Here is a 16,971-nt window from a genome sequence, read left to right as displayed (position 1 = left end):
TGGAAGGTAATCCTCTTTGGTATCCTTCCCACAGGCCCTGTTTGATCAGCCTGACTGTTCGAGCCCTTGGGAGCAGGCTAATCCTCAGAGGAGGTGATCTGCTTCTCCTATACCTTTCTTTCCCAGTTTAGACTCAGTTGCCAAACACCTAAGCTTCTGGCTCAGTGTGTTCTCTTTCCCTAGGGAAACAAAGCCCTTTGCACATTCTGCTTCACCGAGTGGCTGGAGGCCAAGTCACCACAGCCTCAGATGCAGGTGTCTGGGGGGTGACACAGATCAACATCTCGCCTCCAGAATAAGGGCAGCTCTTCCGCCTTGCCTTCAAGGCTGCGAAATGTCAGGCGTGATTAGAAAGGTCGCTTGTCCTGACAGCTCTCTGTGCTTCCCGGAGAGCAGCCTTCCTGCTGTGATCATTCTTAATTGTACTTCCTGGAGTGGGTGCTCGCCTGCTCGGTTTCTTATAATGACGGAAGCCGCACCTTCCACCCATCCTCCACCCAGAGAGGGGAGGAGAGGAGGGGCAGAAAGAGGGGAGAGGGAGAGCGAGGGAGAGGGAAGAGAACACAAGATCACAAAACCTGGGGGAAAAAAGAACAGGAGAGTGCCAGCTGGCTTTCTAGGAATAGTATTTGTGGTAGAAAAAGGAACATCTTTGAAGGAATAGTGGCCATTCTCCTGGGGCATGAGTCGTAGTTGGGGCAGAGCAGGAAATAAGGGAAGAAGAGACCTGACTCCAAATCAGTACACAGAACTAAGGATGGTGCCTGAGGCAGAAATTCTCTACGGCTCAGTACGCCTTGCCCATCCCAGGAGCTCCCAGACTGCAGATCTGGAATAGTGCACAGAAAATGTATTTAAATGAGATATCCACTATGACCTGAAAGCAAGTGGTCTGGGCACCCTGCTTTCAGAAACCCACCCTAAAGGTTGAGAATGGACATGTTTAAGAACCCAGTTTCAGGGCATATCAGAGGAATCTAAGTAGAGGACCAGAGATGGGTTGCCTGGTGGGAACGGAGAAGGAAGGGAAAGGGATGAGGGTTTCTGAAGCACAGGGCAGCTAGGAAGGGCTTCTGGGTCCGAGAAGTGCAAGCCTGCTGTGGGTGTTTCCCTGTAGCCATCAGCTTTCTCATTACTGTGCTGAAATATCTGAGGAGCAGATACTTTGTAAAGAAAAGAGATTTGTTTTGGTTCAGAATTCTGGAGGTGAAAGTTGGAGGAGCCATATTTGTTGATGGCCTCCTTTCTGGCAGAGTCTCAAGGTGAAACAGGGAATCTTGAGGTAACAGGTAGCCCACCCCCACCCCTGATTTAAAGTCACTGGGATTCAGTCTCAGTCATTCGTCGAACTTGTCTAATTCGAACTGAACTAACTCATTTCCCAAGGCTCTGTCTCTAAACACCAGATTAAGCTTCACAATGAAGATCAACACTCCAGCATGAGTTTTAGATGACAAACCATATTCAAGCCAAATCACATTCTCCATTCTTTAAGCCATATTCTCCAATTTGAATTGTTATAGAAGATGTGCCCTCTGGTGATATTGATATATTAGCTAAACAGCTACCTTACAGTGGATTAAATACTTGACAGTGTTATTCTCTCTCTCTCTCTCTCTCTCTCTCTCTCTCTCTCTCTCTCTCTCTCTCTGTGTGTGTGTGTGTGTGTATTTTTGCATATGGTTTATGTGTTTGTGTATTGGGCAAGGCTCATATGAATATGTGTGTGTAGAGGTCAGAGGTTGACATCTTATGTCTTCTTAATTTTCTACCTTACATTTAAAAAGATTGATTTATTCATTTTATTTATGTGTGCATGCCTGTGTGACACACACACACACACACACACACACACATATATATGTCTCTAGAGACCAGAGGGCATCAGAACCTCTGGAAATGAAGCTATAGGCAGTTGTGAGTCACCTTGACAAGCTAGAGTCATCAAGGAGAAGGGAGCCTCGGTTGAAAAAATGCTTCCATGAGATCCAGCTGTAAGGCATCTTGACAATTAGTGATCAATGGGGACGGTCCAGGCCATGATGGGTGTTACCATCTCTAGGCTGGAAGTCCTAAGTTCTATAAAAAAGCAGACTGAGCAAGCCAGGCAAGCAAGCCAGTAAGTAGCACCCCTCCATAGCTTCTGCATCAGCTCCTGCCTCCAGGTTCCTGCCCTATTTGAGTTCCTGTTCTGATTTCTTTTGTTGATGAACAGCAATGTGGAAGTGTAGGCCAAATAAACCCTTTTTTCCCTAACTTTCTTTTTGGTCATAATATTTTGTCTCAGCAATAGAAACCTTAACTTAAACAAGTGTTATTTGACACATATACCCTCAGAATATGTCCATTTGTTTCCTGTGTGAGGGGTTTTAACATTCATGAGGAGTCTTAAAACTAATCCGAAGATTCATGGGTCTAGCTGTGTGGGTCAGGGTGTATTTTGTTTGGATGGAAACATCTTGTCATGAAATATCCTATCACAAAACAGAAGTATTTACTACAAAGGCCAAGGAAGTCATAGCCTTTCTTGGGAAGGACAGTCCAGTAGCTCACAAGAGCCCTCTTTCTCTTGTTCACTCTGATCATCCTGCTGTTAACAACGATGGGATGACTCCTCCAGTGGCTGGGATTTGTGAATGAATGCTTCTAATATGGAATTAACAAGTGTGTTCTTCAGTAGATGTCCCAGAAGATACCACAGTAAGTTATGTCTGCTTCATCCTTCTGTCTTCAAGCTTACAGTGATAAATTTTCTCAGTTTTCCTAACCATTCAAATGATTAGCTCACAGAGCAGATGGAGAGAGTCCCCAAGTGTGTGAACCACTCCATCTGGACTGCACGGTGTGACTCTCCCAACTGTGGAAACTGCTGTATATTCTACCACAGGAATTTCAGTTTCAACACCTGAAGGATGAGTGTAATGATTATGCCTACCTTGAAAGACATTGCAATGATCCAATAGTATAAGCGGTATGTCCGGTGATCTACTTAGTGGCTGGCACAGTCTACCCTCAGAACTTATTCCTTGCTTCCTTCTTCATTTTAATTTATACTTTGGCATTAAGAATGTTCAGATATAGAAAACAATTCAGATATAGCTGGCATGGTGATGTGCATCTTCAATATTAGCACTTGAGAGGCAGAGGAATCACAAGTCTGAGGCTAGCCTGGGATACATAGTAAGACCCTTTCTCAAAAAAGTGAGGTGTAATTTAGATTAGTGATATTGACAAGTTTGAAGTGGACAGTTCAATAAGCCATGCCTGTTTTTCATAAAACCCTCATGTTTTCTGTTGTCTGGATTACGAGACATTTTTTGTTTTCCAAATGCTGGATTATGTTATAATATATGTTCTATCTATGATTATAATTTTATCTCCCTCCAACAGGCAGACTCTAAAACAGTTCCTCCTCATCTTCATTCAGACCTAGAACCTAGAAGTGATGATACAGTCAGCTCTCTTTCTCTCTCTCCCTTCTGTGCATCCCAGAGAGACTGGGGATGAATCTGTTTTATTTATAGGTCCCTAGGGAAAGTGTTTCTACAACTTCCCTCAGTCACCTATCTCAGCGCTTAGCAACCCTAAACACTAGAAAGCCCTGTCCCTGTGTGTCCCTGGCTTTAAATGAGTAATACAACAAAGGCAGATTCAGTGTGTTCCCAGGGCCACAGCTCAGATATCAAGACAGTAGAGCAGGCTTGGCAGCGTGAATGCAGATGTGTATGTACGTATTGAGATCTATGTGCATTGACACCGTGCCTGCACAAAACCAAGATGATGATGCGGGAGAAGAGGGCTATGCCTGGCTCCCACCCATGGCCACGACTGGGAAGAAGCCCTTCTGCAGTTGTTGCATCTCTAGGCTATTTTCTTTCCCCAAAGATAAAGGTAGAAATAAATATTTTATTTGAAATAAGATTTTTAAACAGTAGCGTGGTTTAAACAAGAAAGGTTCTGTAAGACAAAAGAACACCTTACTACCTAAAAATAGCTCGTGGTGGATTTGAAATCCTTGCCTTGGTGTTATAGCTTCTCTGTGTCTGCTTCTATTTTCTTTAATGCTGAGGACATCTGCAAGACAGGCTGGGCAAGCAAACATACAACCCTGATTTTCAGTAGGGAGAAAGCCAAGCCCCAGACACTCTCAGTGACCCACGCACACAGCAGGCTCACACCTTGTAAATCTGTTTCACTGTGCCTCCTGATACATCCCATCCTTATTCTACAGGGTCATTAGAGCACACACTCACGTCTCACCACCCACACATTGTTTGTGAACAGTGCAGGAAGAAAAAGGAGCGAGTCAGAGTAGACACATGGACAAAGGCAGCGTTGACTGCATAAGATCAGAACAGTGACCAGGCTTTAAAGATCTGGGGCATTAAAAACTCCATTATGGCGAAGGTGGAAGACTTATACAACCTAATGTCCTCCATCATCTCTGGAATGGGAAAGGTTTCGGGTTATATTAGACCACTGAAAGCAATGGTGACCACTAGAAGAAGAACATTAGACAGTGCTACAGACCAATAGCAACAGGATCCAGTGACTGCAGATTCAAATGGAAACTCTCAGCCAAAATCTTTCTTCATTTAAAAAAGATAATCTCAAGTATTTTGTCATAATAACGGAAAGTGACAAAACACAAGCTCTGGCGGTTTGACTAGGGTTGGCCCCCTCCCCTCAAAGATTCATGTGTTTGAATTCTTGGCCCATAGGGTGTGTCGTTATTAGGAGGTGTGGCCTTATTGGAGTAGGTGTGGCCTTGTTGGAGGAAGCGTGTCATTGTGGAGGCGGGCTTTAAGATCTCCTATGTTCGAGCTCTGCCCAATGTGGAATCCAGTCTCTTTTGCTGCCTTTGGATCAAGATGTAGAACTCTTGGCTCCTTCAGCACCATGTCTGCTTTCTGCTGTGATATAATGGACTCAACATCTGAGACTCTAAACCAGCCCCAGTTGAAATGTCTGTCTTTATAAGAGTTGCTTGGGCCATGGTGTCTCTTCACAGCAATGAAACCCAAACTAAGACAGAAGTCCTAAATAATCCCTATGTTTATTATTGTAAAAATTCCCATCACTAAGAATGAAAATGTGGCCGGGAGTGGTAACATACATCTTTACTCCCAGCACTTAGGATCTCTGAGTTTGAGGCCAGCCTGGTATACAGAGAGAATTGCAGGGTGGCCAGGGTTACACAGAGAAACCCTGTCTGGAAATGAACAAACAAAAAAAGTGACAAACCAAACCCATGAATCAAATATGGCTTTACTTCTCTCTGTTTATACTCATATAGGAAAGAAGGAAGGCTGAAAGCCAAAATCTAGAGGTTTATCTGAATAATTCAGAAGAACAGCAAACTAAACCCAGAGTAGAGAGAAGGATCGTAAAAATAAGATCAGAAATAAATGAAACAAAAACCAAATGCTCACAAGGGAAAAAGCGGCATAGCCAAAAGCTGCATTTTTGGCAAGGCTAAGAAAGAAACGGAGAACTGAGTGTAGAAGAACACACTTGTAATCCCAGCACTAGGGAGGTTGAGGCAGGGGGATCATGAGTTTTAAGGCTAGCCTGGCTAAATAACCAAGTGTCAGGCTAGCCCAGGCTACATAGTGAGCCGTTGTATATAAACAAACAAACAAGAAGCAAACAAATGTTAAATGAAACGAGTATATCTCTAGCAAGACTCCTGAATATGGAAAGAGAATAGGGCCCAAGAAACAGTGTCTTCCAGACACAACAGGACTAGTGCACATATGAACTCACGGAGACTGGCAGCAGGCACAGGGCCTGCATAGGTTCCAGTCAGAAGGGGTCCCAGTGCTGAGAGGAAGAAGTGGACGTAAACTCCCGTCCCTAACCAAGAAGTGAAGTAGAAACTTGAGAGTTCTTTGGAAAATCGGTTGGATGGTGTTTTGCTGGGGCAACCGTGTGAAGGAATGTTTCGTTAAAGTGGACGCAGGTGTGAAAGGCTAAGGCAGACTGGTGAAGGAATGTTTCACTGAAGCAGACACAGAAGAAAGGGTGTTCTCTAAAGCAAGCATGTGAAAGGACGTGTGATGAAGGATTCTTTGCTAACGACATGCATGTATTGGTCCACCTTACATTGCGGGTTGAGCTGCATTTGTTGGGATTCCATAGAAAGAAACTCACCAAAAAACTGGTAATGTACTACAGTTTCTTGCCACTTCCAAGGACTCGGTTGATTGGATGCATGTTCTGAGGCAAGACCTGTGCTGAGATAAGGCACATGGAGGACACGTGATGTTTGGAGGGTATGAAAAGGATCCAATGGTCAGTGACAGAGACTTGGCTTGCTGGTACAGCTAGCTGTGCAACACTTGTGGGTCTCCTGTCTTTGCTGGCCTTCACTTCCTTGAGAGAGGCACAACTGAGAACTTCTCCTGGCATCCCTTCGGGTCCCTCCTGCTGACTTGAGCAGAGGCTGAGGCCTGGCTGTCTCTGCTAGGTCATGTCACCACTTTTGCTAACCCAACTCTACAGAACTGGACTGCTGGTATATCTGTGAGGTGTTTGTGAGTGGATCAAGCTGCCACTGCTAACCTGTGAACTGGACTGCTGATTTCCAGACAACACAGATGGGAGTTGCTCCAAAGAACCATTTCTAAACAGGTCCACTCCCCCCCCCACCGCCCTGCCCTCATATCCTTTCTTTCCCACTACCTCTGGTGGGTGGTGGGCTACAAGGGAGGTTAAAGTGTTTAAGAACCATCATTAAAAACAGCCTTTGAAAAAATTAAAATTACAAAGAAGCTATCCCCAACTCACAATTGCTTACAAAAAAGAAGTCAGTTTTCTTCGATGAAGTCTCACTGGATATATTAACAACACTTGAGGGGAAGCCCCATGAGCAGCAGTAGGCAGCCAACCCAAAACGAACTCAATGAAGTTTTAATAGATTTTTGTTGTTGTTGTTTGTTTGTTTCATATTGCTTTTGGTATTTTTTTTTTTTTAATCTTACTGGTCTTTTGCTTGTATAGTATGGTTTCTGATTTTGTAATTTTGTGGGTATTGCTTTTATATGTGTGTTTCCTGCGTGTGTGTGTGTGTGTGTGTGTGTGTGTGTGTGTGTTTTAAATTCTGGTTTGCTTTTTTAGTTGCCTGTTTGCTTTCTAAAGGGAGAGAAAGAGGGCATGGAGTTGGATGGGTGGGAAGGTGAAGATCTGGAAGGTGGGAGAGAAGAAACTATGATTCAAATATATTGTGTGAATTTTTAATATAAATAAATAAATAAACAAGATTTTTAACTGGAAAGGGGGAGATAAGAGCTGGAGAGATGGCTCAGCAGTTAAGAATGGTGGGTGCTTCTCCAGAGAGCCAAAATTCAGTTCTCAGCACCCATGTTAGGCAGTTTACAACCACCTGTAACTCTAGCTGCAGGGGCTTCAATGTCTTCTAGCCTCTGTGGGTGCCCCTCCCCCTACCTCAGAGATGTAAATAAGATTAAGGAATAAAGAGCACAGTTTACTCAATCACCATAAAAGGAATAAATAGTCTGACTGTCCACGTGTCGGCTAAATAACCTACTGTTCAGAATTGCACACAAAGACAGCTGTGAACCTGGGGGCTTCGCTATTACATCACTCGGAACATTTGAGAAACAAATGACATTGATATTATGAAAACTGCAAAAAAACCAGCTAGAATACTACATTCTGTGATGTCCAACCCAACATGAACATTAAGCAAAAGTAAACTTGCTGGCCAGTATCTGGTGATGACACACACAAATCCTAGGCGCAGACTCAGTGAGTTGAATCCGGTCATAGGTAACACCAGCAGCACTCCAGGGCCAAGTGAGTTCTTATGGAAGGTTGTGCAGCAAATGAGAAGCAGGCAGCTTCCTCCATGTCAGAGTACAGTAGAAAAGTCACATGATAAAAGTTACATGATCTTTCAATAGATGAAGAAATGACTTAATCATCATGTAGTGAACTGGAAACCAGAGACTTCCTATATTTCTTAAAGACCATTTACAAAAGTCCTAAAAGATAACAGTTCTGAGAAATTATTAAAGGTTTCACCCCATTGTGGGTAGAAATGATATTGATATGTTCACTATCACCTGGAAGTCTAAGGCATGTCACTAAAGTAACAACAAACAAACTGTCATTAGAATATAAAAAGAAGCCGGGCAGTGGTGGCATACGCCTTTAATACCAGCACTTGGGAGGCAGAGGCAGGCGGATTTCTGAGTTCGAGGCCAGCCTGGTCTACAGAGTGAATTCCAGGTCAGCCAGGGCTACACAGAGAAACCCTGTCTCGAAAACCCAAAAATAAATAAATAAATAAATAAATAAATAAATAAATACAAAATATCCTTCATAGCTCATCTGCTGAGTATGTAGTGAAAAAGAATCTACAAATCATGATTTAAAAGTTATTTCTAGCATCTTTTAAAGAAGGTTTAAGATCACTGGGGAAATTAATTGATATGTCCAGCAGAAAAAGAAAGTTAAAAAAAAAATTGTTTCCTAAAGCATCAGAAATTTTAATGACAAAACTTGGATGAGAGAAATTTAATAAGATACTCATCCCCCCACACCTACCCTGAACACCTATGATTTCAAAGCAATTACAATCAGAATTCCATCTTTCCTGTGGAAACTGCCTTCTGTTCTAAAATCTATGAGGAGACGCAGGGGCTAAGGGTAAGCAATGTGGACTTAAAGAATTGAGCCTTGTGGAAGACTTAAAATAGAAGCAAGCTAACGCGGTGTGGCATTGAGTTGAGCAGACAGAGACTCCCAGGATCCAGCAGTGTCCCGATGCAGGTCTGCAGACAGACACACGAGCACTTATTCATGACCAGTGTGAAACTGCAGGCCAACAAGAAACTAGTCTTTTCAATACACACGGTGATGCCAATTGCACACTGGAGAGTGCAGCCCTGTGGGCATAACACAGCTGTTTTTAAATCAGTGTTAGGGAATGGAACTGTTAGAAGGCGTGGCCTTGTTGATGGAAGTGTGTCACTGTTGGGGTGGGCTTTGAGGCTCCGCCCAATGAGGAAGAGTCAATCTGCTCCCGGCTTCCTTTAAATGAAAATGTAGAACTCTCAGCTCCTCCTGTGTCTTGCCTGCCTGGAAGTTGCCATGCTCCCACCTTGATGATAATGGACTGAACCCCTGAACCTGTAAGCCAGCCCCAATTACATGTTGTCCTTTATAAGAGTTGCCTTGGTCATGGTGTCTCTTCACAGCAATGCAAACCCCAAGACAGGACTGGGGCTAACATTCTATCATGAAGGAGAGATCGGGTGTACAAGGCCTACAAGGGCTCACAGGGCCTGTAAGGTAGAGCCAAAGGGTTTATGGAGCTGCCCACAAGACCCACAGGAGGCCCCATCAGTCTCTGGGGAATATAAATAGTTTAATGGTTGCTGGGGTAAGGGAGGGAGGGAGGGAGAGGGAGAGAAAAAAAAAGAGGGAGAGGGAGAGAGGCTTTTCTTCCTTGTAAGGGACTATGCTTCTATATCTGTGCTTCCTCACACAAACTCCTGTAAGTATAAACTCACTGGTTCACCAAACTAGGCTTGGCTGGACTAGTTTCTTTGATTTGTTCTCAATTCCCTACCTGGAGTAAATGAAGCTTTCATCACATCTCCTGAGGAAAATGTAATAAAACACATATTTGTGTGTGGAAAAAAGAAGGTGAATCCCCACTCTATCCACAAATATCAACTCTAGGTCAATTAAATGTGAAAAGAAAATCTATAAAGAAAAAGACAATTCTGCTCTTTGAGATGGGTAGATTCTCATATAACATACAAACAGCATTAACCACACATGGCGTGGACGGGAGGTAAAATTAAAGACTTTGAGTCATTCAAATATTTAGATGAATAGTCAAGTTTCTGAATAGGAGACATTTGTAGAAACATATATGTGACAAAAACAAAATCAATCAAACAAAAACCCCTAAACCTAGAGTGTATAAAGAAGCCATAGAAGTCTATAGAGGCAACACGAAGAGCAAGCCCGTTATGAAAAGATCAGTAACGTTACCAGGACATACTCAGCTTAAATGACAGCTGAAACAACAGATACACAGCCACGGTGAGGTTCCAGGTAACCCCATCAGATGAGGGAAAATTAAAACGCTCTAAGAAGCCATGTGTTGGAGCAGCTGTGCAGCGCCCTCACTGCTGATGGGGGTATGAACTGGTTCACAGCCAGGCTCTGCTGAAACTCAAGGCACAGAGCACCTGCCCTGGGAATCGCTGGGCACGTGAATCAAAATGCTAACCCCTTCGTCACTCCTTGCTTCTCTCTGCTCTCAAATACTTTCTTTTGACCCAGTTTCCTTAAAATTGTCCAAGGTTTTTTCTCACCTGTTCTCCCTCAGGGTCGTGATGGGAGTCTTCCTTCTATATGTAGCTGATACAGTTTGTGAAGGGATGCCTGGCTGTGGGGTCCATCCCTTCAACATCCCCAGAAAGAAACCACAGCTGTAATCACTCCCACCTTTTCATTTGGGAGAGAGATTCTGTACCATAGCAAGAAACCAGCGATGGGGTCTCTTCGTCTCACTCCTTATTACTCTACTTACTGATTGCTAGAAACTGAGCAACCATTGAGAACTAGCAGATGACTCAGCAGCATAATAAGGACAGGAAGTGACACACAGACAAAAAAAAAAAATCAAACCTTAAGAGACATCTTGTAAACCCTGAATGATGAATGAGACCATTTAAAACACCATCGCTCTAGACTCTAATGAGGAAACTCAGGTTTTAGATGTTGGAGACACTCGCACACGAGTCGCCATTACTTCAACAACTGAGCAGTCCTTCAACTGTTGCCATAAGAACAAAATGAAAACCAGTCCATTCAAACTGCATGGCAGTTTCCAAAAACCGCATGGGCGTCTTCCTACGCAGCAGAAATTGCTCTGTGACTATGTCAGTGTGCTTGTTCAATTACTTATTCTGTTAACTGGTTATTAAAGAGCTGTTTTATATCTATAATCTACCTATCATCCATCCATCCATCTGTCTATGTATCTATCTATGTATCTATGTATCTATCTATGTATCTATGTATCTATCTGTGTATCTATGTATCTATGTATCTATCTATGTATCTATCTATGTATCTATCTATGTATCTATGTATGTATCTATCTATCTATCTATCTATCTATCTATCTATCTATCTATCACCTAGCTACCTATCATCTATCAACCATTTATCTTTCTATTAATCTGTCATATGTTACCTATCATTTATCATTGTCTGTCTTCTGTCTATTTAACATCATTTACGTATCAATCACCTATCTAATATCTGTCTTAGCTCTCTCATCTATCTTCCTAATTGACTAGTCTATGGTCATTTAATGAACTAATTTTGGAAAACTGGCTTTAGATGAATTCTGTGTTGATAAGTTTACCCAGAGTCATTTCCTCTGTCACAAGTAAAATACAAACAGCTATTTGAAAAAAAAAAAAAAAAGAGCCTTCTGGGAGGCAGTTTGGTAAGCCCTGTTAAAACCAAGCTGTAAAAATGAACATGTTCCCCCTACCAACAATGCCACTTGTAAGAAATTATCCTAAAGGAAAGATGACAGATCAGGCTGTGTGGATTTCTTGACAGAATCGTCTAATGAATAGAATTCTTAAACATGAGTTTTTAACAACAGGGTGTTGGCTAAATGCAGGAGGTTAAAGGGTAGACATACTGGCGTGAAGCTTTGAAGTCAGTGCTGGGAAGCCACAATGTCAGACACTGTTACCAAGTTAAAAGAACACGTTGTGAAGCCAACTGACATTTCTATAGTAAAAAAAAAAAATGCCATAATTGAGTGACTGTGTGAATAAGCACCACCATATTTGCTGTTATTTTGGGGCTTGGTATTATGAATACTTTTATATACCTGGGGCTTCCACACTGGAAGCCTTCCACTATTCCCAGTGTGGATAGGTATATCCATATGTTTTTTCAAGTAATGATGAACACATTTTTAGCTGCCCGTTAGCTTTTCTAGAGGCTGGAGTGCCTGACAACCCTAAGTACCTGAACTTTAATAGCCATGCCTTCTCGCATCCCTAAACTTCCCTTCTCTTTCCTACTCTTCCCCTCCCTCCTTTAAAATTCTGTTAGTGAAACCATATCCTACAAACACCAGCATTTCCTAGAGACTGTTCTGAACAGTTATGCATGTTGCAGGTCGCCTTGTGGGGTTTGCATAAGTATTGCATGGCCATCAGGAGCAGGAGACACTAAGAGGAGAAAAGCAATCCTAGCAACATACAGCAGGACAGTGACTCCTGTAACCTACAATTCCTCAGTGGGGCTGCCAAACAGAAGGACAGGAGTTCAGAGGCAATCACAGAGGCTCCTTGTGGCTGCAGGTCGCAGCTTCAACAGTGGCTTTGTCCCCTCCATTTCAGCACCCACAGCACCCCATCCACTGGGTGGTCTCAGTTTTCACCAGAAAGCATGATTTGCAGGCCCTACTCGCTCACTTCTCCCTCTTGTCCTCCATCTTTGGGGTATCACCTTCCTTTGACATATATCACCTCTGCTTTCAGTTACAGAACCACGGACATCTTTGTAACATCTTTGTAACCCTATCCTCCTTGAACAGACCCTGACCCAGCTAGACACACAGCTACTCACTGACTGAGCTGCTATAGTCAGGGGGTTTGGACTCTAAAGTCCTCAAAGGTGATTTCCGAGCGTTTCTGAGCACTTAGAAGCTCTTCAGGTTGGCCGTCACAGTTCATTGTCACAATGACCCTATGAATCAAGTCCTGATAGCATCTCCCAGGCCCAGAAATGTTCCCTAGCAACAAGTGAGAGGTTGAGGAGTGGGACCTGAGCCATGCTCATAAATGACCAAGAGGCTGTCTTCTGGTTGCATAGAGGAAAGATGAGAATGGAGCCTCAGAAGAGGTCAAAGCACAGAGAAGGAACTAAAGGCCATTGGACCTGCCCTATGACCGAAGTACTGCAGCTTGACTCAAGAATCTGGTCTCCAAAGTCATTCTCTCCAGAACCCACAGGAGCAGTTGTTCCATTCAATATATCAGTGAGAGAAGAAAGTATCTGAGCCGGGCAGTGGTGGCGCACGCTTTTAATCCCAGCACTTGGGAGGCAGAGGCAGGCGGATTTCTGAGTTCGAGGCCAGCCTGGTCTACAGAGTGAGTTCCAGGACAGCCAGGGCTACACAAAGAAACCCTGTCTCGAAAAAAAAAAAAAGAAAAGAAAAGAAAAGAAAAGAAAGAAAGAAAGTATCTGGCTTCTAGTGGGGGAGAAAGGGTTCAGAGAAATCCAGGCTGCACTATAAAATGACTCTTCCCTGCTCACTGCCCTCAGCTCCTGTCTTCTCTCTTCTAGTACCCAGGGTCCTCCATCCTCAATCAGGAAAAGCCCATAATCCTCTTTAGAAAATCCACCCATCCTTCAGACTCAGCCTCCCTTGGCATCTGCACATCTCGGGGAATTCAGGTTGCTCTGACTCTAATTAGCAGGTGCTAAGCAGTTTCCACATTTCTTAGTAAATATGTCAAAACACAAAATCCATTCATTCCTCTCCACCCGCCCTTCCCCTCTTCTTGTGAAACATGCTTCCCTGTCTTAGCTGCTCAGCCAAGGAGTGTTTTTCTTCAGCTCAGAGAAAGCAGTGCTGAGACAAGGAGCCTGGCAGTCCAGCAATCCTTTTGAAATCCGATCTACCCTCCTGGTCCTCATCCATCTGTTGACACCATCATCTATTTGCCCACTACAAGGTCACCACAGACTTGGAGTTCTGGTTTTTTTCTGGAATCTCTAAAGTATAAAACAGTATTACCAAGGACCCCCTCAAGCCCCTCCAGGAGACACCATTATCACCCAGGACCCAGCTAGGGCAATCAGGTACCAAGAAACCCCAGAGGAATTATACACTTAATTTCTGCCATCTTTCTGGGTTCCTGCTGGGAGATTTGAAAACAATTTCTTAAATGAAGCAGCATTCCCTGCTGGGCTGCCCTCCCATCTTCTGCTCTCAGTCACCAAAGTGGAGAAACCCACAATCTCCAGGCAGAGGCCTCTCTCTTTCCTACCCCATTCTGACCCCGAAGGAAGGAAAGCAACAGGAACCCCAGAGCACAGACTCCTCCAAATCCCCTGCCAGGTTTGTGACCTGGCCTGGGTTCTGCAACCGTGCTTAGGTCTCCTGGCCAAAACGAGGCATCTGTGGGTGAGTTAAGGGATAACTTTCCCGTCTGCGTATAGCTTGATTTAAGGCCACATGTCATTAAGCCCCTAATGACTTCCAAGAAGTGACAGTTTGGTTCTGCCAGGAGCTAACTCACAGCTCTCGATAGCTCTGCCTCTAGAACACTGTCCCCCGACCTCCCGCTGCCACCAGAATGTCTTTGGAGAGGAACGGGGTGTGGGGTGGGGACACCTTCCTAGGCTTGAGTCTCAATGTGGATTCAGTGGACCCACTGGAGTCAGTAGAGACTGTGATCTCGACTGCTTCTGTCCATTCCTCCTTGGAAAGGAACTCCACATGGCTACTCTGTGCACCCAGTCTTACCATCCCTTGGCCCAGAGAAGGGGTGAGGAGGAAGAGAGGAGGAAGACTTGCAACAGAGTTTAGCAGTACTTTTCGAACATATAGATAAATATTTGGGGGCCACAGAACATGGGGCTCTCATGAACTTGAATATTCTGTTAGCCCAACCTACTGAGTAATAGCCACAGTGAGGCCTTGAGAAGTGACAAGCCTTGGTGAAGGTTACATGGACAGCCAAGGCAATGCAGCGGTCCTTGTTCCTGCACATTCATTGTTTTTGGTTTCTGTCCAAGGTGTGTACTGCTCCCCAGTGCCAGTCACTTCCTCTACCGCCCCCTCCTTTCTCTCCCCCATAGTCATTTGTCCTCAGAACAAGTTCCTGCCCCCCAGGTGTGAAGGCCCCAGGAAGGCTGTTGCTGGAACCACTCTGAGAAGGCAGGCAGTGGGGCTCGGCTAGAGTTTTCATTAATTTATACCATTTTGCAGCTTCTCCACTGGGCCTGCTCCCTGCTGGTGCTCTCCACCCCGACTGAGATGGCTCTTCTGTTTGTCTCCATTGTCTGAGAAATGACATGGGTTTGATTACACCCACGGTCTCTCAGGAACGGCTCTGTTCTGGCTGCCCACATGCAAAAGACAACCATCTGTATCCTGCCTCTCGTCTGCTTGCTGCTGAGAGGTTTAGGCTGAAGGGCCACCTCAGTCCACGGCTGGGGTGTGTCCTAGGAGCAGGGCACAGGTAGACAGTGGGTGTTCTGTTAGCAGCAAAGGAGAGAGAGACAAGGAAAGGAGCTGGCATTGTGAGGGTTCAAGCAGGACTCAGTCCTCTGAAAACCTCCCTTCTTGATGGCAGTAACGCAGCTATGAACCCAAGGTGGTGACCTCAATGCATGACAGTAGATTTACTCAAAGTATTTAACAACTGGATCGGAACAGAACCAGTTGCTGCATACCCTGAAGAAGGTCCCAGTGACCACCTGTAGTGCATACATTAACCTTTTAGTTGTTGACCCCGATGAAGTTTAGCCCAAGGAGGGAACTGAAGGACTAGAATGATGGAGCTACAGATAGCAGCTACTCATCAACCAACATAGAATGGCAATACCGCAATGTTCCGTATCGACCATGTAGAATCAGTAACGGCCATAGCCAGCTACTCATGTTAGGGAGGGACAGCCCCTCCTCAGCATCAGCCCACAGCTGCCTTCTGGGGAAGGAAGCCTGCTTACTCCTCATCTTCCAATTTTCAAGAAGAGTCGAATCGTGTGTGTGTGTGTGTGTGTGTGTGTGTGTGTGTGTGTGTGTGTGTGTGTGACAGAGAGAGAGAGAGAGAGAGAGAGAGAGAGAGAGAGAGAGAGAGAGAGAGGTGTGTGGGGGAATACCTGATTTTTTAAAAAATTATATACTCACTCACAGGTGTCTGCTATCACTCCAAAGATGACAAAAACAAAATTGGTCATCTGTGGAGGTAACTGGAACCCACAAGGACATCCACCTTGTACGGGGAGGGGATGAGCTTTTCAAACATATACATCCTTCTGTCTCCAAAGACAAAAGGCCTTTCTGGTGTAAAAATGCTCCCGTGCTTCTTTGCTTTGGTGTCTCTGTTGCTGGTGGATAGGCTGGGGCTAGCGCAGGCTCTCAGAGGGACTGGTAAGGCAGTGACTTGTGACAAGCCTAAAGAATGGCAGAGAAGCGGGAAGAAGGCTCTGTGTAAACTGGGAAGGGGTAGGGTGTCTGAGAGATTCTGGAGTTTATTGTCACTGAAGAATAAATGAGCTTAGGTTATAGTGGAGAAGTCATCCTTCCCTTCTGGAGAGTCAGGAATGGGTTGTTTTCTCCCCTCGCACCTGCAGGAAGGTCTGCAGGCCATTTGCTCTGCACTGGGCCCCAGAAAGCTGATTACCTCATGCAACAGTTCATTTCCCTCCTAGGATGCCTGCTGTGTCCAAGCTCCCAATCAGACTGCTCCCCAAGTCCCTGCTGGAGCTGCCAGCTGTAGGTAGGCTCTGTGATCACTTCCTGTGAGGCTGTAGTGACAAGGACAGGAGAGAGGCTGAGGAAGCCAGGAAGTGCATGTCTGTAGGAGGAATGGTACTTTGTCCCATGCAAAAACAAAGACTATCAGAAAGTACAGGCTTAAATTAAAGACTGTAGCCAAACAGAAGGACCTTTAAGGAAATAAGATAAGAGTTAGGACATTTTCTTCATTCGACAATAGGGAGCATAGACAAGTTCACAGGAAAGTGTCTTAACTTGGACTGCTTTACCAAAAGAGCAGAAGTTAAGATGTTTAAACACAGCCATTCATTTTTCACAGTTCTGGGGCTGAGGATCTGAGGCCAGGGTACCAGTGTGGTTGGGGGCTGGAAGGCCTCTCTGCCTGGCTTTCGGCAGATCACCTTTCTGTATCCTCTTTTTCCTATTCTCCATCATCCCCA

General features: G+C 44.5%; 1 protein-coding gene across 1 annotated transcript in view; it reads right to left on the bottom strand.

Moving 5' to 3' along the window:
• Marchf4 (membrane associated ring-CH-type finger 4) overlaps positions 1–16,971 on the bottom strand; it is a 107,135-nt gene that overhangs the window by 61,161 nt on the left and 29,003 nt on the right. The gene's annotated exons all lie outside the window — the stretch shown is intronic.

The sequence above is a fragment of the Arvicanthis niloticus genome, chromosome 3, assembly GCF_011762505.2.
Source record: "Arvicanthis niloticus isolate mArvNil1 chromosome 3, mArvNil1.pat.X, whole genome shotgun sequence".
Taxonomy (NCBI): domain Eukaryota; kingdom Metazoa; phylum Chordata; class Mammalia; order Rodentia; family Muridae; genus Arvicanthis; species Arvicanthis niloticus.
The sequence above is the reverse complement of the archived record's forward strand: the minus strand, read 5'-3'. Positions and strand labels throughout refer to the sequence as shown.